At 37.7% G+C, this 27,593-nt stretch overlaps 1 long non-coding RNA gene and 1 other non-coding gene across 3 annotated transcripts in view; one reads left to right on the top strand and one right to left on the bottom strand.

Annotated features, from left to right (window-relative positions):
- Positions 1-3,460: 3,460 nt before the first annotated feature.
- LOC111091800 overlaps positions 3,461-27,593 on the bottom strand; it is a 39,511-nt gene continuing 15,378 nt past the window's right edge. The window contains exons 3-4 of one of the 2 annotated variants that reach the window (XR_005376033.1): positions 5,108-5,194; positions 3,461-3,884 (exon numbers count right to left, since the gene is read on the bottom strand). This is a non-coding gene — a long non-coding RNA (uncharacterized LOC111091800). The remainder of the gene's footprint in view (positions 3,885-5,107; positions 5,195-27,593) is intronic. The other variant, XR_005376034.1, reaches the window with a different exon arrangement.
- LOC119865279 lies at positions 27,093-27,195 on the top strand. The gene has a single exon (XR_005376657.1). It is a non-coding gene; the product is annotated as a U6 spliceosomal RNA (small nuclear RNA).

Raw genomic sequence — 27,593 nt, 5'->3', positions numbered from 1 at the left:
AGGAGGAATGACCAAACCAGACAGATACGAAAAGTACAGGAAGAGACACAAGTAAGAGATTTGCACTTAGATAGTGTGGGAGATAGACTGAGTGACGCAGGATGTAGACAGAAGTAGCCTGGAGGCAAAAACTGCCCAGATAGATGAGTAATGCCAAAAAAGCAGAACATTGTTACTGAAGGAGTATACAATAGAAACCAGCCAAATACCAATTTCATTTGATAATGATAATTTAAACATGGTCTTTACCTGCCTGTTCTCCTGCCCAGTGGTAAAGCTAAAGGCTTCCAGTACTTCTAGGGGGCTGGTAGGGTGGCAGGAGGTAGAGCATGAACAATGGAAATTTCCAGTGTCTCCCTGTAATGTGCACAAATCTAATTAACTTCTTAATATTGATGACTGATGTAAAAAACATGCTTTTATAAGTCTAGCTTGTTGCCATTTGGAATGTAATTATTTTGGTGGGATTTAAAACTATTCACCCCAAGAACAAAGCAAAGTTTGGTAACCTTGAAGTAAAAGAATAAATGAGAGGTAAAGCATTTGACTTGGACTGATTTCCACAAAGAAATGGTGAATGATGGGATCCCTGGGTGGCTCAGCGGTTTAGCGCCTGCCTTTGGCCCAGGGCACGATCCTGGGGTCCCGGGATCGAGTCCCACATCAGGCTCCTGGCATGGAGCCTGCTTCTCCCTCCTCCTGTATCTCTGCCCCTCTCTCTCTCTCTCTCTCTCTATCATAAATAAATAAGTAAATCTTAAAAAAAAAAGAAATGGTGAATGAAAAAACAAGATTGAGAAGTATGATTAGCATGATGCTGGTTTTTGTGTACAACAAACCAGTGCAAAGATCCCTATACAAGTATATTTGTAAATACACAAATTATGATTGAATGAGCTTGCAGCAAATAGGGTCTACACATACTAGGTAATCACAAGGATTACTTTGAATAGAGGGTTATGCAAGTGGAAGGAGGACTGAGTGTTGGTGAAGCCAACATAAAAGGATCAAGAGACAAAGGACTGCACTTGAAAAAGCACATGTGCAAAAATTATACTTATGAATGCATGTAATGTTTTACATTAAGTAAATGTAAGTGCACATGGGATATATTTATAAAGAAATTAGGTTTCAGAAATGGGTAAAATCACAAGCAAATTTAGTAAGAGTGTATATTGAATTTCAAACGAGATGAAGGGGAAGCAAAAATCTGGATTCACTTTCAATTTACTACCCCACCAGAGACTATTTCTGTTTCTTCTGGTGTTCAAAGTAAAGCCTTTGGAAACTGAGCTCCTTGAACATGTCAAGTTTGTTTCATATATGAGCTATTCCTATGACATCCCCTTTACACATCAGCTCTGATAGGAGAAAAATGGCTTTTTTTTTCAACTATCACAGTCTTTCAGAGGAGCTATTCTCTCTGTCTTACTGGTTATTATTTGCCTTCTTCCAGAAGAACTTTAGTTGTGGTAAACTTCCCTTCTTAACTGCAGATTTTTAAAGATTTCCTCCAAAACTGGATGCTACACTGATTTGTATTCTTAGCTATGCTTCTGAGATAGTATAGAGTCTTCATTAATCTGTCTTTTCCAGCATTTATCAGAAAAGTAGTTAGAAGTATCAGCCTGCATTAATGAATAATTCTCCTTGGTCCCTGCTGGCATTGCCAAGCTGGGGCTAATCATTGAGCAAGTGAAGCAGAGTTAGGACAGCAGAAATGACAAGCAACTTACAGCAAATACATGAACATTGTGCTAGAGTTTGGGGAATCCTCTATATCATGCCCTTGCATGAGTGCTAGAATACATTTTCCTCCATCATTGCATATTCAAATCCTTTTCATTCTCCATACTTACCTCAGTGGCTTCACTTAGTCAAGCCCATCCTGCTTCCTCTCCAGCTAGAAGTTATCTTTCATTCCTCTGACCCTTTCCTGTGTGTAATAGAAATCAATCTCTACCTTTTCCCGGCATGCATCACCCTCTACCTTCTATAACAATTAAGTATTTTGTTGTGTCCACTTTCAGTTAACCACTGAAAAAGTGGGAGTCCCTTCTTAGCAACTGTGTTGTGCCACCAGCACACCGCTAACAGTAGGGACATGATCAATATTTGCTGACTGAATCATCTCTCAGCTGAGAAGAGACCCAGGGCCACCATCTTCAAGAAAATCATTAGGATTCCACAGCTGAATGTACACTCATAACATATTCCCAATCCAGAGAGATTTTGATGGAACTTTCCTCTTGATCTTGGGTCAATTCTACCCATGCAGAGGCATGATTAGAAAAAGCCCATTCCTTCTCATGGAGCAGAAGATTCTGTTCATGCTGTGTCTTTCCCAACCTGGCAGCATAATCAGTGTTGTGTTTTTACAATCTGTTGGTATTCTAAAAATGAGAACAATGACCTTTGTGTTAATTAGTTGATACAAGAGCCTGCTGAGACTAGAAGAATAAGACTTAATGGGACTTGAGATTATATATTCCAATTATAATTGTGGAGGTAGTAACTAATGTTATTAATGAGATCAGATAAACATGCATCCATACTAATGGACTTCTTAATCCCTTTCCTCTAACTGAGATGTTCTTAGGACTACCTCGCAGTATAATACACATACTTAAGACTGCCCCAAAAATCTAAAAATATAAGGAAAATACTTCATCATACTTTTTTATTTTCTATTTACTTATTTTAGAAAGAGAGGGAGAATTGTCAGAGTGGGGGAGGGGCCGAGGGAGAGGGAGAATCCAAAGCAGGCTCCAGACTCAGCCCAGAGCTTGATGTGGGGCTCAATCTCAGGACCCTGAGAGCAAGACCTGAGCCGAAATCAAGAGTCGGATGCTCAACAGACTGAGCTACCCAGGTGCCCCTTCATTGTACTGTCTTAGATGAGTAAATAGACCATTGTTTTAAATTCAGAAGTGCATCACCTGAAAAGATGTTTAAAATTTGAGGGAAAACATAGTGGGAATATTATTTGAAAGTACGACTAATATATTTTCAAAATAAGCATAGTCCATGCTTCCTAACTTTCTGGAGACCCTTTTGATCTGGTGGTAATAAGTGTTTCTGAGGAAGAAGTAAATAGTGAAAGGACAGAAAAACATAGGGAAAGCTTCTATATTAGATACGGTGTCTGGGAAGAGCAAATAAACATAGTATGTTTATGGTGTTGATAAAGCTTCTAGATTGAGCCTGCTCCAACACCATACACACACACACACACACCTCTATTAGAGATATCTGATGTTTCTAGCATTGCTTTACCTGAGCAAGGATGGCTCCCTCTATCAGGGTTCTTGACCTAGGGTCCCCTGAATCCATCTTCAGCCTCTCCAGAGACTTCCAGGAATTGTATATGAGATTTTTCCACGACTGCATATACAATGACCATATAGGATTTCTCAGGAATATAAAAAATTTTAGGAAGCAACAAACTAGATGAGGAATATTTATTTGGTATCCTATTGTACAAACAACAGAAAACGACCAGGCAGCACACAAACAAAGCCTTCTAGAACAATCTCTCTGGAGACAATCTTAAGAGACAAGAAGATGTAGGTGTCTCCCACTGCTGACTGCATTCTGGAGCAGCAGGCAGGGGTGTCGGGCTCCGGAAGTAAGATACAGTCCATGTGTTGTTGGCTTTTAGCTGCATAATTAGGGAAGTACCAGTACTCCCCAGTGTAATCAGGGTTTGGAGTTAAGTTATGGCCATAGCTGAGAGTCTTCATAACTCCTTAGATTCCAGCTCTCATCTGCTACTGCAATTGTTGGGAGACAACAACTGATCCTTCCTCTAATGTAGTGGAGGAGCTGGGGTCCTTGCCTTCTGGTTGCAGCTACAACAGGATTTCTAGCTTGAGCCACATCTACTGAAATGGGTTTGGAAAGAGGAAGGAAGGCTATAGGATGAAACAGAAAAACTCTGGTTCCCATGTGTCTCACTCTAACATTTAATACTTGGCTGGGAATAAATAGATTTTTGAAGGAAAGCAGATAGTCTAAGAAAACAGTTATTCTTCATCCCAGGTCAACATTGATTGCCCTTCATTATTATTTTGATGCTAAAAGATCCAAGCATTTGTTAACTTAGAAGCCACAGGCTCTACTCTTTCCACTCCCATAGTCAGAGCCACTAATGACATTACCAAGTAACCTGTGGATTATTTATTCATTTGTTTGGTTATATTTGTTTATTTATATCCTGATTAAGTTCATGAAGAATTTGTGGTGCCCCAAGGGAGCTACTGTGATAGATACTCACTTACTAGCATATTTGCATTCAGACAAAAAAGAATGAGAAGCTCAGGAAGAAGGAGGCACATCCAGGGAACTCCTGTGGGGAGCAGAATCCCAAGGGACCTGCATGGCTCTGGTGGTACCATGCAACTCTAAATCTAGAGGTGGTACACCAACCTCTTGGATATGCCCTTCACTTCACTTTCTGTTAAAAAGCTAGTTGCAGGCACCCTTTTTAAAAAGTGTATAACTGATTAAGTGTCTGGAGGAGGGTTAAAGATTAAATTACTATCATTCAGGCATTAATTAATTAGCTAAGTATCTTCCAACTTGCAGCTGGGTTCATATGTGTGGTTGGTTAGATTGGAAGAGGAAAGAGAGATTTTTAGGTAGGGGGCCTATTGGGGGAGGGTGCACCTAAGGGGAGGGTGGGAAGATTAGAACGATAGCTAGTCATTGTCATCTGGATATCTGGAAAGAGCATGGTTTCTGGGAACTAAAGGAATACAAAATGGTGAGAAGTACAACGATAAACTATAGTTATTTCATAATATCACGTGGGGCTAGTACTGCTCCATGGCATCTAAAGGAAACTTCCTTTTCCTTCTTTCTCTTCCTATCCTTTTCTTCCTCTTCTCCCATATCTTCCTCTCCCTCCCTCTCTTCCCCCTTCCCCTACCTTTCTGAACCATTTGACCTCTACTAGATCTCAGAAGAGAACTGTTGATACTATAATCCTTCTACATTATTGATTGAATGAAATCATTAATGTGTTGGCAATGAAAGGAGGAATCAGAGAGCATCAGCTCCTTCAAGTGGCGAATAAGGAACATAAAGTTCTAAGAAGGGAAGTTACCTCATTAATCCAAGGTTATTCTGGGACTAGAATCCAGGTTTCCTGACTCCCAATGAAGTGTTTTTTTCTGCTCCACAGTAGAGTTTCCTGGGTAAACAAAGAACCACATACAATACTATTTTACTCATGAAACCGACTATTTAACTGCTTATTTTGTGCCAATTTTGTGCTTAAAGCTGAGAATAAAATGGGCATGACTTTCATTTTAAAAATACTTTCTAGTACTTTGTTCATAACCCTTAAAATTATGGAATCAGCTGTAATTTTTTCCATTTTACAGCTGTGGAAACAAAAGGAGGTCAAAGACATTTCACAGATGACCCAAAATACAATTTCAGTTTGGATGACCTGGATTTATTTTTCTATTTGAGTTTGCCTGTTCTTCATTCTACTTAAATTTCAGGATGAACTGAACTCACCTGTGAAAATGAAAATGCTAGAGGGAGAGACTGGAATAAAAAATTGAAAGCCCACTGTTAATTTTGGGAAATCATAGCACTTGACTTAATTATTTCATCTTTTCTTCTTATATGAACTCTGCAGCCAAAACAGTGGCTGTACATAAAATGACAAAGAAAGGCTCAGATATATAAATATGTAACAGGTGTTTCATGGACCACAACAGCCCTGGGTATATAAAGCATAATAGCTAACATTAATAATAGTCAAAATACAGTATTTATTTGGTTTCATCCTCATTTGCATTATGTCTTACCTGTAACTAAAATTTCTCCCAAATATTTCCATGAATGGGAAGTTGGGTTGGTTAAATAGAGATAGCTAGGGTTTTACAAGTCTTTCTGGTTAATATGTATGCTGACCCCATTTGCTCTTCTCTGCTCAATTCATGGTAGTAACACTGCTAGTAGCAACATTCACAGCTATGTGGACAGTGCCTTCCTGGCAGGGTGGAGCCAAGACTTCTAGGCTGTATTGAAAGTACCACATATCTACAGTAACCTTGACAGCCTAACACCCTCTATTACCATGGTCTATCAGATAGAGATTAGTGTCTATTTTCAAACAAGGCTCAGAAAGCTTAAGTAACTTGGCCAAAGTCACACAGCTACTATCAGGGAAAGGTTTGAAACCATCACTGTGACTCCAGAGCCTGACCTCCTAACTTTATATAAATATTCTGCATTTATGAGGCAACTAGACACCAATCCCTGTCTGTTGCCAGTCTCCTCTAGCAAACTGGCTCTCTGAAGAAGGTCTGCTGGTACTAGGAGGCTAGAATGGCTCTGGATATGCATAAGTCTGGCCAGTTTAGCATAAAATATTTTGATTGAGAGAAGCACTTGTGAATTGAATTATAATCGCAGAAGAATAGCTAAAACAAAGACAATCTCCTTAATACACAAGTTGGGGACAAGAAGAGATGATTCAGCCCCAGTTATATTGATTTGGCAAGGTAATGATGCTCAGATTTCAGTAGAAACATCTTCATTCTAAAGGTTTCAGTAGAAACATCTTCATTCTAACTAGAAAGAAGGATCTGAAAGATCTCTAACCACACAAAAGATCTCAGTTCAATTTGAGCATGGTGCTGCACCAAAGATAGCAGCAGAAGAATAAGATAGAGATTACTGTTGTCCCTCTACCCCAGAGGCCACCAGTTTAAGCAAGTAAAAACGTCACACCAGACTTCGTGTGGAAAGTCCCAAATCCAGTTCCCCAACCAAGATCTGGCAACCTGGTACTACTCCTGGCCAGTCTCTGGGGGATAGTATGACCTTTTCCAGGTTCAGTAAGCATATTCCAAGTGCTATATCAGGGAGGGGATGTGCAGGAGCTAGATGTATTCCCTCATCTCTACCCTACACCTCAACAATGGTCAAAGTGTGGGGATCCTGGAGCCTGAGACATGAAGCTTTGAGCATTAATTTCAGGAGGTAAGACTAATTCTTTAAGATACCCCAGATACATGCATGGATGTGATATACCACTGTCCACATCCAAAATCAAAGAAGTAAATGTTTCAAACTTCTGTCTGACATTTTTCACAACCTGGCTGATATGTGGCATCCCATCTCTTTATTGTGAAGCAAGACAACCATAAAAATAAATTCTTGGATTGGTAGTTTCATCCTACAGATTACATATCAAGAATGACTTTAGATCATCCTTAGAACATTAATGACACTTTCCACACACCAGTTGCTATTACACTTTCCTGTGCCAGTATTTTATCATGTTCACTCTTTATGCCCCAACATGCTCCTTTCCCAGGTGTGCCAGGAATCTTATTCCTGCCTAACCGTCATTGGTCTAGGCTTTTAGCCAGTAGTAGCAAAAGCAGAGGTGGCGCCTGCTTGCATCTTGGCAGCATGTTTCTCTTTAAGTGTGGGTATGAAAGCTCTATGATAAAAAGAAGAGCGAGCTGAAGCAGAAGACAGAAAGGGATTGGAGTTACTGGCTCTCACTGAAAGGAAGGATGTCAGCGATTTGCAATAGGAAGGCCAGGTGGGTGGAAATGGGAAACCAGTGATTATCTGATGCTGAAGAGAGGCCAGAACTTCTGATAGAGCTGATGGGTCTCCCATGGGTGAACACTCCTAGCAGCCTGGAAGAAGACAAAAGAATGCAGACAAAGAGTTCTAGCCCTCTCAGAAGGAACTGTTGTGTAATAAACTTCCATCTTTTTTCAATTCACTTCATTAATAAGTAGTAATCACATTCAAATTAATGTGAAATTCAAATTAAATTAATTTCACATTCAGTAAAAATATTATTTTGACAATGAACTACAAAAAGGTTCAATAAAATCTGCCTCTCTTAACTAAGATAGAAAATAGTCTTGGTCATTCATTGTACAATTAAAGTAAAGCTTTGAGAGACACTACTATGTTATCATTTTAGTGTAGTTACATTAATTCAGTTTTTAGAGTCAGGCTGACCTGGGTTTAAGTGGTTATGTGACCTTGAAGAGGTAATTTAACCTCTATTGGACTAGTTTCCTAATCTGTAAAGTGGGAATATACTCACTGCCACATCATAGAATAGTTAAGAAAATTAAATTGAATGTGATTAGTAATGTATTTAGCAATATACACGGTACCTTGCAATATGCAATATAAATGCCTACTTACCTATCTGTCCTTTGAAGGCTAAATGTACCTATTACTTCAGTTTACATAGCATGTTCCTTAAAGTTTCCTACAGAGCTTAATATGTGATCAAGAACTTTATAATATTATAAACCTAGTAATACAGAGAAAAAAACAAGTGGAGGAGGCTGCAGTGTCATGGAAAGAGTCATGAACCAGAGTCTGAAGTCCTGCACGACAGTCCTGGCTTTGCTCTTTGTCAGATACAGGATTATGGACACATTGCTTAATGCCTTGAAGCTTCACATCCTTTATCTAGATCAAGGAAATAACAATATCTCCTTTGGGGACATCTTTCCTATGCACAGATGCAGGGCTTATGATTGGTTTTCTCACAAAGATGCATAATGACACATTTAATGCCCTCCAAACGAGTTTGCAACCTAGTGGAGGAATTAGACACTTGTTTTAACAAAAGCACACTCATTGAATATAGGATCAGCTTTTGAGTTTCTTCTCTCAGAAACAATAGGATATAACAATGATAGACACAGACTTGTGCCAGATAACTTTCCATCTAGGCTCTTCTTCCTAGCTTTGCAAACTAAGGCAACTTATTTAACCTAACTTTGGAAATGAGGAAAATAATGGAATTTTTGTGAAGATTAAACAAGATAATGTATGTAAATATAAAGAACACTGTAGGAATTCAATAAAATGTTAGAGCATGTTAGTTGGCTATAGGTACCCCTGCACATGGAATCAAAGGTGACATGTTTGAAGGGACCTCTTATGAATCCTTTTTTTTTTTTCCCTCTTATGAATCCTAAGTGTCTCCTTACACCAATGATCCATGTGAGAATGTTTCCTAGTCTCTACTCTGAGAAATGGAATTATTTTGATATTGTTAGACATTTCTACAATTTCAAAAGTCCAGACTAACATCTGAACTTTATTTCTTCAGGGATCTCTGGGTGGCGCAGCGGTTTAGCGCCTGCCTTTGGCCCAGGGCGCGATCCTGGAGACCCGGGATCGAATCCCACATCGGGCTCCTGGTGCATGGAGCCTGCTTCTCCCTCTGCCTACGTCTCTGCCTCTCTCTCTCTGTGTGTGACTATCATAAATAAATAAAAATTAAAAAAAATTATATGAACTTTATTTCTTCAAAGAACATAATGATAAAAGCTACTTTCTTTCCTTGTTTTTTTCATAGAAATGCCATCTTGCATACTTTCACTTGCCACTTTTTTATTTTTAAGAATCTTCTATTTTTTGTAACAGTTTCTATAAATTATCGAGAAAAATCATACACTTTACATGCTATAAGGAAATTCTGAGAGGACAATGAGAATCATCACACAGAGAATCGGTTATGAAAAGAAAATATCCAGGATCTCATTTGTAAGGTCCTTGAAAAGAAAACCTCTTCCAAAGTAAGAGGAATTGTTTTCCCAAATGTTAGTTTTAGCCCCTGCACCCTGCTCTAACCTAAGGCCCAGCTGTGTTCATTTTACTTAATTTTCCTTCAAAAGTGAAAATCAATAAGGATGAAATACTATGCATATGTAGCACCTTGTTTCCAAAATGTCCAACAAGTTTTAAGTATATTTTGTCATTAATCTTCCCAGAGGTCTGGGAGAAGGAAGTGACAAGTGTAATATCCATTCTTGCAAATGAAGAAACCAAGGAATGGCTGAATGGCCAAGAACACAGTGAAATTGGTGACAAACCAGGAAAAAGAAATTGCATATTGGAAATTGTGATTATTTCACGGGCATAAGAATACTCATAAATTATAAATAATAAGATAAAACCCAGCTGCTGATTGCTGAGTGTATTTAAATCAAGGTAAGAAACATGTGGGCTCTGAAAGATGCACAATTGGCCTCATGCTCCTCCAGGTGCCTGGGAGGATGCTAACAGATGCCCTATTGAGTTTTTTCTCCCTTTGGCCCCCACTGTGAGAAATTTTCTGACATTAGTAATTGGCTACAGAATTCCAACACTAACTTTAGGGTTTTATTTCTTTCATGTTTGTCTTCTTTCACACTCCAAGTCAAATCATTGGCCTATTTTCTTTCTAAAGTCTACCTGTATAAGTGGCTGATCAAGTTCCTGCCATTTTCCTTTTAAAAAAAAGTAAAATGGTCTAGAAGACCATATTTTCATAATATGGGCATTGGTAAAACTAAATTAAATATAGTATAAAATCTTCTACAGCTATTTTTCATCAAATGTGGGTAGATTTTTTTTAAATCCACTTGAAGTCATATTTATGGCTAAGAATATTGTTATAACTTGGCTGTTAGGAAAGGAGGAGTTAGAATTTTATAAGTCATCAGCCACATAAGAATGTTAAAGTATCTCTTCAACACTTTAAGGTTAGAGTCCATGAGCAAGTTACTCTGATATCAAAATCAAGTCACTGATTGAAGAGTGGGGGTCACTTAGGGTGGATGCAATAGGCAGCTACTTACTTAGCATTTTTCCCTCTTCTCATTCTTCCAATGTCTTGTTTACAGTTTAATATTTATAAATTTCAATTAATGGCTTGGTCCAAAAACTTTTTTGGCTTCATAGCACTAACTGAATTAAATGAAGAACATTGGTGAATGTACAAGAACTTTTCAAGGATATCTGCAGTCTGCTATCACAGTATTGTCTGGAGTGAAGCAGTAAACTCTCACTGAATACAGATTGTTGCCATATATGAACAAGCAGTTATATCTTTAAAGGTATAGAGAGGTCACCGGTGTGTGTATGTGTGTGTGGGGGGAGGGGGGGTCACATGCATTGCAAACGCACATAGGACAGAGAGAATAGAAGAAATCACTGACCTGTGCCTATGTCAGATAGTTCTAGTAAAACTAGTTACAGTAGCAGGAATAAGAAAGGAGTGGAAAGACCTACTATGAGCTAGTTGTGGTTATTACTAGAGTCCATGAGCAGGGACCATGGAGGCTAGCCAGCTATTGGAAAGATAGTTTGAGTATGAACTTTAAAAGGAGAAGTCTTGTGGTAGATAGTTATAATTGCTTGTTCATGGTGCTAAAATAGTGCTATCCAGGGAACAGCACTGGGGAGCAAAGAGTCCCTTTCCCGCTGCATTTGAATTTAGACAAATAAAAGAAGCAGCAGCCTACTTTCTCTTCCTTATTAATGGAGTTTCTATAGCTACCCTCTTTTAATGAAAAGCTACCTTTGATGAAATACTATTGTTTTACTGTCTAACAAAGTGATCAGTGTCTCTAATACCTATAGTAACTCCAGCAAGTTTCAGTTATCATGGGCCTATAGTTTCAGAAAGCCTCCACCAGTAAGAGAATTTGCACTGTTTCTGTGCATAAGATCTGTGAACCAACTTCTGCATCTGCATGAAACATTAGGAATCACATTTCCTTAAAAAAGAACTTTACTGATAACACATTATTATGGGCTGAAATGCATCCCCTAGAAAAAGATATATTGAAATTCTAACCCCACAGTACCTCAGAATACAACCTTATTTAAAAATAGAATCACTACAGACAGAGATAATCAAATTAAAATGAGGTCATCAAGTTAAAATGGAGTCTAATCCGATTTGACTGGCATCCTTATAAAAAAGGGAAATTTGGACACAGACAAACCTGCATAAGGAAAGACGATATGAAGAGAGAGAAGAAGAGACAGAGAAAACACTATGTGAAGTATAGGTGGTGATAGGAATAAGCCAAAGATTGCCAGTGATCCTTCACAAACTGGGAGAGAAGCATAGAACAAACTTCCCCTTACAGTTCCTCTTCCCTCTTTCAGAGGACCAACCCTACCAGTTTTGAACCTCTAGCATCCAGAACTATGAGACAATAAGTTTCTTTAATTTTAAGCCACCAGTTCTTGTTACTTTATTATGCAGGCAAAGGAAACAAATGCACACATTAATATATCCTTTTATTTTTTTAATATTTTATTTTTAAGTAATCTCTATATGCAATGTAGGGCTCAAACTCACAACCCTGAGATCAAGAATCATATGCTCTAACAACCGAGCCAGCTAAGTGCCCCTAATCTATCACTTACAAGAAAAAAGAACTAGACTTGGAGTAAATTTTCCAAATACAAAACAAAAAAAAAACATCCAAATACTATTTTTATTCCAAAACAGAAGCAATTGCTTTTAGTCTCTCAGAGAAAATATCTTTTTGTTTAAGCAAATACCTTTATGCTTCTATAGGTAATATTCTTAATATGACTCATCACCAAAAATTTCTAGAAGTCACAGTCTCTCTCCAACTTCCACCTTAGCTTATACCATCATATATTAATTCCTTAATTGGGTTGGTAGGCTATGTGGATGAATAATCCTGCTTGCAACAGATCCCAGTGCAGCAAGCATATCAATAGCTAATTCAGACTACAGTGAGTTTGATATCATTCTTACTTTTTAATTTTCTGTGGAGATGAAAAGTAAATCTTGCCTCATTTTAATCTGTGGCTCTTCCTTTACAACATTAGTTATTCTCAGTTAGACTGGGTGGAAAATCATTCATATGACTTCTATCAAAACTGGAACTAGTTTTGCCAACCATTAACCAAATGGAATTGCTACTGAAAGAAATTTTTTTGTTTGTTGCTAAAACATGTAGTCTATGTTGAGTAAAATGTGCAGGTTCCACTTTTATAGAGTTTACTCAATTTTTTTCCCCTGAGAGTAATGAGAATATTACCAAAAGTATTGTCTGAATGTTTCAGATAAGAAGATGAAAAAGCAAATTCCTCTTTCTGAATGGCTTAATTTTTATTGTAAATCTCACTATTGTTTCTCTTCTCTAGGACTAGAAAAGGAAGAAATTTATTTCAGTCTTAACTCAACCACAAGAGCATCTTTGTTGAACCAACCAGAGCCAGTTACTGTTATGTGGGTAGTGTGTGTGGCAGTTGAGTGAAACTGAAGACATCTGACACATTGTAGAGAAGTTTATTCAATCTCTTGCCAACCACTAAAAGTAACTAATTGCCAGGGAGAGTTTTTCCCACAAATTTGAGATTTCAGAGCTTTCTCTTTACGAGAAATCTTGGCTTCAGTGAAAGTACATCTGAGCCCATATTTTCTTTTCATTTTCTATGGATGTTGTCTCTATGTCTCTACCTTTCATGCATATTTGATCACTCTTTCTGTTAAAAAAAAAGAATTTATTTTTTCTTGAGAAATAGAATTTCTATTTCTTTCTGACAAATGTTGTTGAAACTTTTTTTTTAATTTGAGTATTGTTGACACACAATGTTACATTACTTTCAGGTGTACAACTTAGTGATTTCATAAGTTTATTACTACACCATGTTCACCACAAGTATAGCTACTCATTACATTATTATTATAATATCATTGACTATATTTCTTATGCTCTGCTATTATTTTATTTTAATTCCAGTATAGTTAATATAGTGCTTTATTAGTTTCAGATGTAAAATACAGTGATTCAACAATTCTGTACATTACTCAGCGCTCATCACAATAGTTTACTCTTTAATCCCCGTAACCTATTTCATCCATCTGCCCTACCCATCTCCCATCTGGTAACCATCAATTTGTTCTCTAGAGCTGAGTCTGTTTTTTTCTGGTTTGTATCTTTTTCTCCTTGTTCCTTTGTGGTTTTTTTCTTAAACTCTATGTATGAGTGAAGTCATATGGTATTTGTCTTTCTCTTATTTCACGTAGCATTGTGCCCTCTAGATCCATCCATATTGTTGCAAATGGCAATATTTCACTCTTTTTATGGCTGAATAATATTCCATTTTATATATATATATATATATATCACTTCTTTATCTACTCATCTATTGATGGACACTTGGGATGCTTCCATATCTTGGTTATTGTAAATAATGTTGCAATAAACATAGGGGTGTATATATCTTTCCAATTACTGTTTTCATATTCTTTGGGTAAATATCCAGTAGCAGAATTATGAGATCATATGATAATTCTATTTTTAATGTATTGAGGAACCTGCATACTGTCTTCCACAGTGGCTATACCAGTTTGCATTCCCATCAACAGTGCACAAAATTTCCATTTTCTCCACTTCCTCACCAACACTTGTTCTTTTTTTTTTTTTTTTTTTAGCTTTTCTGACAGGTGTGAGGTGATATCTCATTGTGATTTTGATTTGCATTTCCCCGATGACAAGTGATCTTGGGTAGCTTTTAATGTGTCTGTTGGCCATCTTCTTTGGAGAAATATCTGTTCATGTCTTCTGCCCATTTTTTAATTTATTTTTTGGTGTTCACTTTTATTTTGTATACTAACCCATTATCAGATATGTCATTTGCAAATATCTTCTACCATTCAATAAGTTGTCTTTTAGTTTTTATTTTGATGTAGTCCCAATAGTTAATTTTTGCTTTTATTTCCCTTGCCTTAGGAGATATACCTAGAAAAACGTTGTTACGGCAGATGTCAAAAAATGATTGCCTGTGGTCTCTTCTGGAAAATTTATCATCAGATCTCATAAACTTCAATCCATTGTGAGTTTATTTTTGTGTGGTGTAAAAGTGTTCTAGTTTCTTTTGCATGTAGCTGTCCAGTTCTCCCAACACAATTTGTTGAAGAGACTGCCTTTTTCCCCATTGCATATTCTTGCCACCTATGTCAAAGATTAATTGACCATATAATCATAGGTTAACTTTTGGATTCTCTATTCTTTTCCATTAATCTATGTGTCTATTTTTGTGGTAGTACTATAGTTTTGATTACTACAGCTTTTAAGCATATCTTGAAATCTGGGATTGTAATTCTAGTTTTGTTCCTTGGGTCTTTGTGGTTCTATACAAATTTTAGGATTATTTGTTCTAGTTCAATGAAAAATGCTGTTGGGAATTTTATGGAGATTGCATTAAATTTTTAAATTTCTTTAAAATTTTAACAATATTTTCCCCCAATCCTTGAGAATAGAATATCCATCTGTTTCATCTTCAATTTCTTTCATCAATGTTTTATGGTTTCAGAGTATAGGTCTTTCACCTCCTTGGTTATGCTTATTCTTATGTATTTTATCATTTTTGGTGCTATTGTAATGAGATTTTTTTTAATTTATCTTTCTGCTACTTCAGTATTAGTGTATAGAAATGCAATGGATTACTGCGTATTGATTTTGTATCCTGAAATCTTACTGAATTCATTGATCCATTTTCCTAGTTTCTGTAGAGTCTTTAGGGTTTCCTGCTTATACTATCATGTTATCTGTGAATAGTGCAAGTTTTAGTACTTCCTTACCAATTCAAATGCCATTTATTCCTATTTCTTTTCTTGATGCAGTGGCTAAATATTCCAGTACTATGATGAATAAAAATGGTAAGAGTAGACATCCTTGTCTTGTTCTTGACGTTAGAAGAAAAGCTCTCAGTTTTTCACAATTCAGTATAATGTGGGTGTTTTCATATATGGTCTTTATTATGCTGAAGTATGTTCTCTCTAATCTTATTTTGCTAAGGGGTTTTATCATGAAAGGTTGTAGTACATTGTCAAATAGTTTTTCTGCATCTATTGAAATGATCATATGGTTTTCATTCCTTCTCTTGTTGATGTCACGTATTTACCTTGATGGATTTGTGAATATGGAACCACACCTGCATCCCAGGATTAAATTCCACTTGATCATGGTGAATGATTTTTTAATATATTGCTGGATTTGCTTTGCTAATATATCGTTGAGGATTTTTGCACCTATGTTCATCAGAGATATTGGCCTGAGTTCTCTATTTTTTTTTTTTGTAGTGCCTTTATTTGGTTTTAGCATCAATGTAATGTTGGCCTCATAGAATGAATTTGAAAGCTTTCCCTCTTCTATTTTTTTGTAACAGTTTGAGAAGACTCACTATTAACTCTTCTTTAAATGTCTGATAGAGGGGGGAGGGGGCAAGACGGCGGAAGAGTAGGGTCCCCAAGTCACCCGTCCCCACCAAATTACCTAGATAACCTTCAAATCATACTGAAAATCTACGAATTCGGCCTGAGATTTAAAGAGAGAACAGCTTGAATGCTACAGTGAGAAGAGTTCGTGCTTCTATCAAGTCTATCAAGGTAGGAAGACGGGGAAAAAGAAATAAAGAAACAAAAGGCATCCAAGGGGGAGGGGCCCCGCAAGGAGCCGGGCTAAGGCCTGGACGTGTACCCCCAGGACAGGAGAGCCCAGTCCTGGAGAAGCAGGAGCTTCACCAATCTTCCCGGGCGGAAAGGGGCCCGCAGGGAGTTGGAGCAGGACCCCAGGAGGGCGGGGATGCCCTCGGGCTCCCTGGGACACTAACAGACACCTGTGCACCCGGGAAGAGAGCACCACACCCGCGGCCGAGCTCCCTAAAGGGCTGCAGCACGCGCCAGGTGGAGCCCCGGGAGCAGCTTGGAGGGGCTCGGGCGGCAGCTCTGCGGAGGGGGCTGCGCAGCTGGGAGCGCAAATCCAACAGCGCAGGCCCGGGAGCACAGGGCGCCGGGGACACAGCCCAGGATCCGGCCTCCCCCGGGACAGGCAGAAGCCAGGAGGACACAGGGCAGCAAGGACGCTCCTGCCGCTGGGCGGCCCTGAGCTGTGCAGGTCAGCGGCCCCGCCCCCGGAGCATCCAGGCCCCTGCGGACTGAGAGCTGCTGTAGTTACTGCGGGAGCTGACTCCCGGGCTGGAGAACTGGCCACCGCCAATGGGGTTGTTCCTCCTGGGCCCTCACAGAATAAACAACCCCCACTGAGCCTAACAGTGGCCTCACCGGATAAACAGGTTAAACAGCTACCACTAATCCATGCACCAGGCAGGGGGCTGGGCAGCTCCCCCAGGTGCTCACACCTGAAAATCAACACAGCAGGCCCCTCCCCCAGAAGACAGCTAGATGGACAGGGGAAAAACAAGTTATTGACCAAGCAGCACTGGAAAGTTCCAGGGGAAGTCGAGGGATTTACAGTCTATAGAATCAGAGGATAGTCCCCTTGTTTTTTTTGTTTTCTGTTTGCTTCCCCCCCCTTTTTGTTCTCTTTTTTTTTTTTTTCTTCTTTTTTTTCTTCTTCTTTTTTCTCTTCTTTTTCTCCTTTTCCCAGTACAACTTGTTTTTGGCCACTCTGCACTGCTCTAGAAGGAAAAACTCACCTCAAAAGAAAACAATCAGAAACAGTCCTCTCTCCCACAGAGTTACAAAATTTGGATTACAATTCAATGTCAGAAAGCTAATTCAGAAGCACAATTATAATGCTACTGGTGACTCTAGAAAAAAAGCATAAAGGAATCAAGAGACTTCATGACTGCAGAATTTAGATCTAATCAGGCAGAAATTAGATATGATCAGGCAGAAAGTAAAAATCAATTAAATGAGATGCAATCCGAACTAGAGGTCCTAACAACAAAGGTTAATGAGGTAGAAGAACAAGTAAGGGACATAGAAGACAAGTTGATGGCAAGGAGAGAAACTGAGGAAAAAAGAAAAACAATTAAAAGATCACAAGGATAGGTTAAGGGAAATAAATGACAGCCTCAGAAGAAAAAAATCTACGTTTAATTGGGGTTCCTGAGGGCGCCAAAAGGGAGAGAGGTCCAGAGTATGTATTTGAACAAATCATAGCTGAGAACTTTCCTAACTTGAAAAGAGAAACAGGCATTCAGATTCAGGAGATAGAGAAATCCCCCCCTAAAATCAATAAAAACCACTCAACACCTCCACATTTAATAGTGAAACTTTCAAATTCCAAAGATAAAGAGAAGATCCTTAAAGCAGCAAGAGACAAGAAATATCTAACTTTTATGGGGAGAAATATTAGATTAACAGCGGACCTCTCCACAGAGACCTGGCAGGCCAGAAAGGGCTGGCAGGATATGTTCAGGGTCCTAAATGAGAAGAACATGCAGCCAAAAATACTTTATCCAGCAAGGCTCTCGTTCAGAATAGAAGGGGAGATAAAGAGCTTCCAAGATAGGTAGAAACTGAAAGAATATGTGACCACCAAGACAGCTCTGCAAGAAATACTAAGGGGATTCTGTAAAAGAAAGAGGAAGTCCAAGGGAACAATCCACAAAAACAGGAACTGAATAGGTATCATGATGACAATAAATTCACATCTTTCAATAGTAACTCTGAACATGAATGGGCTTAATGACCGCATCAAAAGGCATAGGGTTTCAGACTGGAAAGAGGACACCTACAGCCTGAAAATAAAAGGTTGGTGAACCGTTTACCATTCAAATGGCCCTCAAAAGAAAGCAGGGGTAGCCATCCTTATATCAGATAAACTAAAGTTTATCCCAAAGACTGTAGTAAGAGATGAAGAGGAACACTATATCATACTTAAAGGATTTATCCAACAGAGGACCTAACAATCATGAATATTTATGCCCCGAATGTGGGAGCTGCCAAGTATATCAATCAATTAATAACCAAAGTTAAGACATACTTAGATAATAATACATTTATACTTGGTGACTTGAATGTAGCACTTTCTACAATCGACAGATCTTCTAAGCACAGCATCTCCAAAGAAACAAGAGCTTTAAATGATACACTGGACCAGGTGGATTTCACAGATATTTACAGAATTTTACATCCAAACGTAACTGAATACACATTCTTCTCAAGTTCCATGGAACTTTCTCCAGAATAGACCACATACTGGGTCACAAAACAGGTCTTAACCGATACCAAAAGATTGGGATCGTCTCCTGCATATCTTCAGACCATAATGCTTTGAAATTAGAACTAAATCACAAGAAGAAATTTGGAAGGATTTCAAACACGTGGAGGTTAAGGACCATCCTGCTAAAACACAAAAGGGTAATTAGAAATTAGAAGAGAAATTAGGAGAAGAATTAAATTAGAGAAGGATTTTAAAGAAGGAAATTAGAGAAGAATTAAAAAGATTCATGGAAACTAATGAGAATGAAGATACAACCGTTCAAAATCTTTGGTATACAGCAAAAGCAGTCCTGAGGGGGAATACATCACATTACAAGCATCCATCCAAAAACTGGAAAGAACTCAAATACAAAAGCTAACTTTGCACCTAAAGGAGCTGGAGAAAAAACAGCAAATAGATCCTACACCCAGCAAAAGAAGAGAGTTAATAAAGAAATCGAGCAGAACTCAATGAAATAGAGACCAGAAGAACTATGGAACAGATCAACAAAACCAGGAGGTGGTTCTTTGAAAGAATTAATGATAGATAAACCATTAGCCAGCCTTATTTAAAAGAAGAGAGAAAAGACTCAAATTAATAAAATCATGAATGAGAAAGTAGAGATCACCACCAACACCAAGGAAATGCAAACGATTTTAAAAACATATTATGATCAGCTATACACAAATAAATTAGGCAATCTAGAAGAAATGGACATATTTCTGGAAAACCACAAACTACCAAAACTGGAACAGGAAGAAATAGAAAACCTGAACAGGCCAATAACCAGGGAGGAAATTGAAGCAGTCATCAAAAACCTCCCAAGACACAAGAGTCCAGGCCAGATGGCTTCCCAGGAGAATTCTATCAAATGTTTAAAGAAGAAACCATACCTATTCTACTAAAGCTGTTTGGAAAGATAAAAAGAGATGGAGTACTTCCATATTCGTTCCATGAGGCCAGCATCACCTTAATTCCAAAACCAAAGACCCCACCAAAAAGGAGAATTATAGAGCAATATCCCTGATGAACATGGATGCAAAAATTCTCAACAATATACTAGCCAATAGGATCCAACAATACATTAAGAAAATTATTTATCATGACCAAGTGGGATTTATCCCTGGGATGCAAGGCTGGTTCAACACTCGTAAAGCAATCAATGTGATTGATCATATCAGCAAAAAAAACAAGAACCATATGATCCTCAATAGATGCAGAGAAAGCATTTTACAAAATACAGTATCCATTCCTGATCCAAACTCTTCAGAGTGTAGGGATAGAGGGAACATTCCTCAGCATCTTAAAAGCCATCTAGGAAAAGCCCATAGCAAATATCATTCTCAATGGGAAACACTGGGAGCCCTTCCTCTAAGATCAGGAACACGACAGGATGTCCACTCTCACCACTATTATTCAAAATAGTACTAGAAGTTCTAGCCTCAGCAATCAGATAACAAAAAGAAATAAAAGGCATTCAAATTGGCAAAGAAGAAGTCAAACTCTCCCTCTTTGCAGATGACATGATACTGCACATAGAAAACCCAAAAGACTCCACCCAAGATTGCTAGAACTCATACAGCAATTTGGCAGTGGGGCAGGATACAAAATCAATGCCCAGAAATCAATGGCATTTCTATAGACTAACAATGAGACTGAAGAAAGAGAAATTAAGGAGTCAATCCCATTTACAATTGTACCCGAAAGAATAAGATACCTAGGAATACACCTAACCGAAGAGGTAAAGGTACCCTAAAAACTCCAGAACACTTCTGAAAGAAATTGAGGAAGACACAAAGAGATGGAAAAATATTCCATGCTCATGGATTGGAAGAATTAATATTGTGAAAATGTCAATGCTACCCAGGGCAATTTACACATTTAATGCAATCCCTACCAAAATACCATGGACTTTCTTCAGAGAGTTGGAACAAATCATCTTAAGATTTGTGTGGAATCAGAAAAGACCCCGAATAGCCAGGGAAATTTTAAAAAAGAAAAACATAGCTGGGGGCATCACAATGCCAGATTTCAGGTTGTACTACAAAGCTGTGGTCATCAAGACAGTGTGGTACTGGCACAAAAACAGACACATAGATCAATGGAACAGAATAGAGAATCCTGAAGTGGACCCTGAACTTTATGGTCAACTAATATTCGATAAAGGAGGAAAGACTATCCATTGGAAGAAAGACAGTCTCTTCAATAAATGGTGCTGGGAAAATTGGACATCCACATGCACAAGAATGAAACTGGACCATTCTCTTACACCAGACACAAAGATAAACTCAAAATGGATGAAAGATCTAAATGTGAGACAAGATTCCATCAAAATCCTAGAGGAGAACACAGGCAACACCCTTTTTGAACTTGGCCACAGTAACTTCTTGCAAGATACATCCATGAAGGCAAGAGAAAGAAAAGCAAAAATGAACTATTGGGACTTCATCAAGATAAGAAGCTTGTGCACAGCAAAGGATACAGTCAATGAAACTAAAAGACAACCTACAGAATGGGAGAAGATATTTGCAAATGATGTATCAGGTAAAGGGCTAGTTTCCAAGATCTATAAATTACTTATTAAACTCAAGAGCAAAGAAACAAACAATCCAATCATGAAATGGGCAAAAGACATGAACAGAAATCTCAGAGGAAGACATAGACATGGCCAACACGCACATGAGAAAATGCTCTGCATCACTTGCCATCAGGGAAATACAAATTAAAACCACAATGAGATACCACCTCACACCAGTGAGAATGGGGAAAATTAACAAGGCAGGAAATAACAAATGTTGGAGAGGATGTGGAGAAAGGGGAACCCTCTTGCACTGTTGGTGGGAATGTGAACTGGTGCAGCCACTCTGGAAAACTGTGTGGAGGTTCCTCAAAGAGTTAAGAATAGACCTGCCCTACGACCCAGCAATTGCACTGCTGGGGATTTCCCCCAAAGATACAGATGCAATGAAACGCCGGGACACCTGCACCCTGATGTTTCTAGCAGCAATGGCCACGATAGCCCAACTGTGGAAGGAGCCTCGGTGTCCATCGAAAGATGAGTGGATAAAGAAGCTGTGGTCTATGTATACAATGGAATATTCCTCAGCCATTAGAAACGACAAATACCCACCATTTGCTTCGACGTGGATGGAACTGGAGTGTATTATGCTAAGTGAAATAAGTCAATTGGAGAAGGACAAACATTATATGGTCTCATTCATTTGGGGAATATAAATAATAGTGAAAGGGAATAAAGGGGAAAGGAGAAAAAATAAGTGAGAAATATCAGAAAGGGAGACAGAACATGGAAGACTCCTAACTCTGGGAAACAAACAAGGGGTGGTAGAAAGGGAGGTGGGCGGGGGGTGGGGGTGACTGGGTGATATGCACTGAGGAGGGCCCTTGACAGAATGAGCACTGGGTGTTATACTATATTTTGGCAAATTTAACTCCAATAAAAAAAATAATAAAAAAATAAATGTTTGATAGAATTAACTTGTGAAGCCATGTGGTCTTGGACTTTTGTTTGTTGAGTTTTAAAATTAGTGAGTCAACTTAATTGTCAGCAATCCTCTATCAAATTTTTCTATTTCTTCCTTACTCAGTTTTGTGAGGTTATGTGTTTCTAGGAATGTAAGTATTTCTTCTAGATTGTCTAATTTGTTGGCATATAATTTTTCATAGTATTTTCTTATAATAATTTGTATTTCTGTGGTGTGAATTGATTTTGTTTATTTGAGTCCTATTTCTCTTTATTCTATCTCTTTTGATGAGTCTGGCTAAAGTTTTATCAATATTTTTGATCTTCAAAGAACCAGCTCCTGGTTTCACTCAATTAATCTATTCGTTTTTTTCAGTTTTTACATATTTTATTTCTTTATCTTCTTGCTGGGATCTTTCCTTTATGATTATACAGTGTCCTTCCTTGTCTCTGTTTTAAAGTCTATTTTATCCAATATAAGTATTGTTACCTTAGCTTTCTCTTTGCTTACATTTTCATTGGAAATGAAAAATTTCCACCCCTTTACTTTCAATCTGCATATGTCTTTGGGTCTGAAATGAGTCTCTTGTAGGCCACATATAGATGGGTCTTGCTTTTTTATCCATTCAGTAACCCTTGTGTCTTTTTTTTTAATATTTTATTTATTCATGAGAGACACACAGAGAGAGAGGCAGAGACACAGGCAGAGGGAGAGGCAGGCTCCATGCAGGGAGCCTGACATGGGACTCAATCCCAGGTCTCCAGGATCACACCCTGGGCTGAAGGTGGTGCTAAACTGCTGAGCCACCCAGGCTGCCCATTTTTGATTGGAGAGTTTAATCCACTTACATTCAAAGTAATTAATGATAAGTATGTATGTCTTGCCATTTTGTTACATGTTTTATGATTATTCTGTTGTTCTCTCTTCCTTTCTTCTCTTGCTCTCTTCTCTCATAGTTTGCTGGCTTTCTTTAGTGATATATTTTGATTTCTTTCTCTTTATTTTTTGCATATATATCACTGGTTTTCGATTCGTGGTTACCATCAGGTCTGTATCTAACATCTTATGCATACAGCAGTCTATATTAAGTTGATGGTTAAGTTTAAATCCATTCTTTACTCCTTTCCCCCACCCCACAGTTTTCTTCTATGGTGTCATACTTTATATCCTTTTATTTTGTGAATCCCTTGACTTATTTTTACAGATATACTTTACTGTTTTTGTGCTTCATACTTTTATTACTCCTGATTATGGTCTTTTCTATGTGAAGAGCCCTCTTTAACATTTCTTGTAGGACTGGTTTAGTAGTGAAGAAATCCTTTAACTTTGTCTAGGAAACTCTCTCTTTCTATCCTGAATGATAGTCTTGCTGGATTGAGTAATCTTGCCTGCAGATTTTTTCCTTTCAGCACTTCAAATCTATCATGACCCTCCATTCTGGACTACAAAGTTTCTGCTGAAAACTCGGCTGGCTGACAACCTGATAGGGTTTCTCTTATACATGACTGTTTTCTTTTTTCTTGCTGCTTTTAAAGTTCTCTCTTTATCATTATTTTTTGCCATCTTAATTACTATGTGTCTTGGTATGAACCTCCTTGGGTGGATTTTGTTGGGGACTTTCTGTGCCTCCTAGATTTGGATGTCTGTCTCCTTCCCCAGAGTTGGGAAGTTTTCAGCTATTATTTCTTCAAATACATTTTCTGCCCCCTTTTCTCTCTCTTCTTTTCTAGAATCCCTATAACGCAAATGTTATTATGCTGGATGGTGTTGCTGAGTACCCCAAGTCCATTTTAATATTTTATAATTTTTTGTCTCTCCTTTTTAACTTTATTGTTGTCCTCCAGGTCACTGATCTGTTCTTCTGCTAATCTATGATGTACTGGATTAAATCTGTAGATTGTTTTGGGTAACATGGACATTTTGACAATATTTGTTTTTCCAATCCATGAGCATAGAATATCTTTACATTTGTTTGTGTCATGTTTAATTTCTTTCATCGGTATTTTATACTTTTCAGAGAACAAGGGTTTCACCTCCTTAGTTAAGTTTATTCCTAGGCATTTTATTAATTTTGGTGCAATTATAAATAGTACTATAATTTTTTTAGTTTCTCTTTCTGTGACTTTGTTGTTAGTATATACAAACACTATCAACTTCTGGGAATTAGTTTTGTATCCTGCCACTTTACTGAATTCATTTATTTCTTCTAATAGTTTTTTGGTGGCATCTTTAGGATTTTTTATGTATAGTATTGTGTCATTTGCAAATAGTGACAGTTTGGATTCTTCTTTACCAATGTCCATGGCTCTTTTCTCTTTCTCTTGTCTGATTACTATGGCTAGGTCTTGTAGTACTATGTTGAATAATAGTGGCAAAATTAGACATCCTTGTCTTATTCCTGATCTTAGAGGGGAAACTCCCCGGTTTTCACAATTAAGGATGATGTCAACTGTGGGTTTCTCATGTATGGCCTTTGTGATGTTGAGATATGTTCCCTCTAACTGTATTTTGTTAAGAGTTTTTATTGTGAATGGATATTGAGTCTCTTATTTTTACTTATTTTTAAGATTTTATTTATTCACAAGAGTCACAGAGAGAGAGGCAGAGACATAGGCAGAGGGAGAAGCAGGCTCCTGTGGGGAGTCCAATGTGGGACTTGATCCCAGGACCCCAGGATCATGACCTGAGCCAAAAGGCAGATGCTCAACCACTGAGCTACACAGGTGCCCCAATATTGAGTGTTTTTAAATTGTTTTTCTGCATCTACTGAGGAGATTATATGATTTTCATCCTGGGTTTTGTTGATGTGGTGTCTGATGATTGAACCATCCCTGCATCCTTAGACTAAATTCCACCTGATTGTGGTGAATGATATTTTTAAAGTATTGTTATATGTGGTTTGCTAATATATTTTTGAGGACTTTTGCATTTATGTTCCTTAGGAATATTGGCTTGTAGTTTTCTTTATTGTGGTGTCTTTTTCTGCTTTTGATAATGCTGGCATGGTAGAATGTATTTGGAAGCTTTACTTCATCTTCTGTCTTTTGGAATACTTTGTGGAGAGTAAGTATTAATTCTTCTTTAAATGTCTGGTAGAATTCATTTACAAATCCATCTGATCCTGAGCTTTTGTTTTTTGGCAGTTTTTTTTTTTTTAATTTTTGAATCAGTTTTTTTACTTGTAATTGCTCTGTTCAGATTTTCTATTTCTCCCTGCTTCAATTTTGGAAAATTGTATATTTCTCACATTTAACCCACTTCTAGGTTGTGCAGTTTGTTGGCATATAATCAAAATTCTTTATTTCACATCATTTTTTAGACATGCTAACTCAAGTCTTGCATAAGTAAAGTTCTCCAGAAAGAAGAACATAAATAATCAAATAATGAAAAGGCGGTAGTCTACGGTTAAACATGTTATTAGATCAAATCTATAGGCTAAGAAAAATGAATAATAGTTCATTTGCAAGTTGACTTAATGCATTCACATAATTTTTTACATCCCAGAGTTGTCTTTTTTTGTGTGTGTATTTTTCATTTTCCAACATATAGCATAACACCCAGTGCTCATCCCGTCAAGTGCCCCCTCAGTGCCGGTCACCCAGTCACCCTAACCCCCCACCCACTTCCCTTTTCAACACCCCTTGTTTGTTCCCCAGAGTTGTTCTTGATCTGACAAAAATATGCAAAATAAATGAAAACATAATACACAAATTTCTATTCTTTTTCAGAAAAAAAAAATTGTTTCTCCAACATTTCTAAAGATTCCTAATCCACAAGGCACAACCGTAAACAAATGCAAATCAATGTATCTGAGAGCTAGAGGAATTTACACAAATTACCAAGTGGTAAGAAGAGGCCATAGCCAAAGTATGGCCTCAGGTAACAACATAGTGATAAGGTGACTGCACATTTCAATCAATCCACTAAAATTAATTTGGCAATGCTATACACATTTGCAGCATAAGACACACAAAAGATAAGGTCATTATCCTGAAGGCTCTCAATCAATCATCTCAATATCACTTTTATTGAAGTGCTGACCGCTTTCTCCTACATTGGTCAAGTTTTTATGACTATCAGACATCCAGGAGAGGAAAGGTTCTATTGTTTTTCCTCAAAGGAAAATTCACTTTCAAAGACATTCACCAAGATTTTACCAACAAGAGTAGTAGTATAAAACTTAATACACTGACATGGCCTATAGTGACTAAATACATTTCCAAGTGCCTAAATTCACATGAGAAAGAACATTTTGGTTTTCTTTTTGAGCCCAACATGGGACTCGATCCTAGGTCCCCTGGATCACGCCCCAGACTGAAGGCAGCACTAAACCGCTGAGCCACCTGGACAGCCCAAGAGAAAGAACATTCTATAAATGCCAATAAGCAACTGTGCTGAATAATAGAGAAATAAGCTAAAGAAACCTGAAAAATATTGCTAAAAGTTTTTGATCCCTGGTTACTTTGGAGATTTGAAAAGAAAGACATAGATGACAAATGAATCTTAAGAATCAAATGGTCTTGGGACCCCTGAGTGGCTCAGCGGTTGAGCATCTGCATTCTGCTCAGAGCGTGATCCTGGAGTTCCAGGATCAAGTCCCACATCGGGCTCCCTGCATGGAGCCTGCTTCTCCCTCTGCCTATGTCTCTGCCTGTCTCTCTGCATCTCTCATGAATAAATAAATATAATCTTTAAAAAAAAAGAATCAAATGGTCTTGTATTCCAGTTCTGGCTCAATTATTTATAAACTACATGACCCCAGGAAAAGTCTCCCTATCATCTATTTGCACCTCAGTTCTGTCACCTATAATAAGTGGAAAATATTGTGCTCACTTCAGCAAAAGATGTACTAAAATTGGAACAATCCAAAGAAGGTTAGCAAGGTCCCTGTACAAAGATGACACATAATTCATGAAGAATTCCATTTTTTTAGAAAGTGGAAAATCTCACTACATCATAAAGTATGATGTTTAAATGAGATAACATCTCTTTTAACAATACTAATTTAGAATTTGGCTCATAGTAAGCCTTAGATAAATGTTAGCTTTTACGTATTAGCAAAACACTAGCAAATACATATAATGTATATCATTGGGCACATGATAGATAATGTGCATAACATGCACATAGTATGTATGATTTAAATATACATATGTATATATTTACATATGTATGCATATGTTTATATACACATATGTCTATTTATATGTGTATACATCTGTATGTTTATATACATATATGTATAATTCACTTCTATAATTCCACTCAGTTAATTTATAAAAGGCAGTTTGCCTAGACAAGATGATCATTTGCTCTAATCCAGGCAAGT

The sequence above is a fragment of the Canis lupus genome, chromosome 22 (genome assembly GCF_011100685.1).
Source record: "Canis lupus familiaris isolate Mischka breed German Shepherd chromosome 22, alternate assembly UU_Cfam_GSD_1.0, whole genome shotgun sequence".
Lineage (NCBI taxonomy): Eukaryota > Metazoa > Chordata > Mammalia > Carnivora > Canidae > Canis > Canis lupus.
The sequence above is the reverse complement of the archived record's forward strand: the minus strand, read 5'-3'. Positions and strand labels throughout refer to the sequence as shown.